The 602-nt window shown below is 54.2% G+C and overlaps 1 non-coding gene across 1 annotated transcript; it reads left to right on the top strand.

Moving 5' to 3' along the window:
• The first annotated feature begins 261 nt into the window (after positions 1 to 261).
• On the top strand, positions 262 to 400 carry LOC123400551. The gene has a single exon (XR_006610784.1). It is a non-coding gene; the product is annotated as a small nucleolar RNA Z247 (small nucleolar RNA).
• Positions 401 to 602: the final 202 nt, after the last annotated feature.

Below are 602 nucleotides of genomic sequence, written 5' to 3'. Positions count from 1 at the left end.
CTCGATCTGGGTGAGAGAAGGGCTGGAGGTACTTGGCTACTTCCTGAATAACCTTTTCAAGGAGGTCCTTGTGCAGGTTACCTCCATCATCATGCCACATGAGTTCTGGGATGCCCTTGCGAGCATGTTCTCATCGCAGTCCAGGGCACACATCAACAACATCCAGATTGCACTCTCCATGGCATAGAAGGGGACACAGACTGTGGCGGCATACTTTGCTCACATGCGTCCCTCGCAGATGAGCTTACAGTCGCTCGAAAACAGATCGACAATGATTAACTGATCTCCTACATCCTTGCCAGACTAGACATGGAATACCAGTCCATTGTCTCTGGCAATGACGCCCGCACCGACACCATCAGCCTCGATGACCTCTTCGCTCAGATGAGCAACTTTGATTAGCACCTCGCTCTCTTCCAAGGTGCAGGGCTGTGGCGGAGGGTTCCAGCCATAGGCCAACGCTTCTTTTCACGGCCGAGGCGGTCGTGGTTCCTGTCGCCACCGCGATCCTCTATGGAACAAAGGGAAGACGACGAACGAAGGAAACAATGTTGGTGGCGGCAACATCCCTTGCAGCGGCGACAACAACGACGGTGGTGGCG

This window comes from Hordeum vulgare, chromosome 5H (genome assembly GCF_904849725.1).
Source record: "Hordeum vulgare subsp. vulgare chromosome 5H, MorexV3_pseudomolecules_assembly, whole genome shotgun sequence".
In the NCBI taxonomy this organism is placed as follows: domain Eukaryota; kingdom Viridiplantae; phylum Streptophyta; class Magnoliopsida; order Poales; family Poaceae; genus Hordeum; species Hordeum vulgare.
The sequence above is the reverse complement of the archived record's forward strand: the minus strand, read 5'-3'. Positions and strand labels throughout refer to the sequence as shown.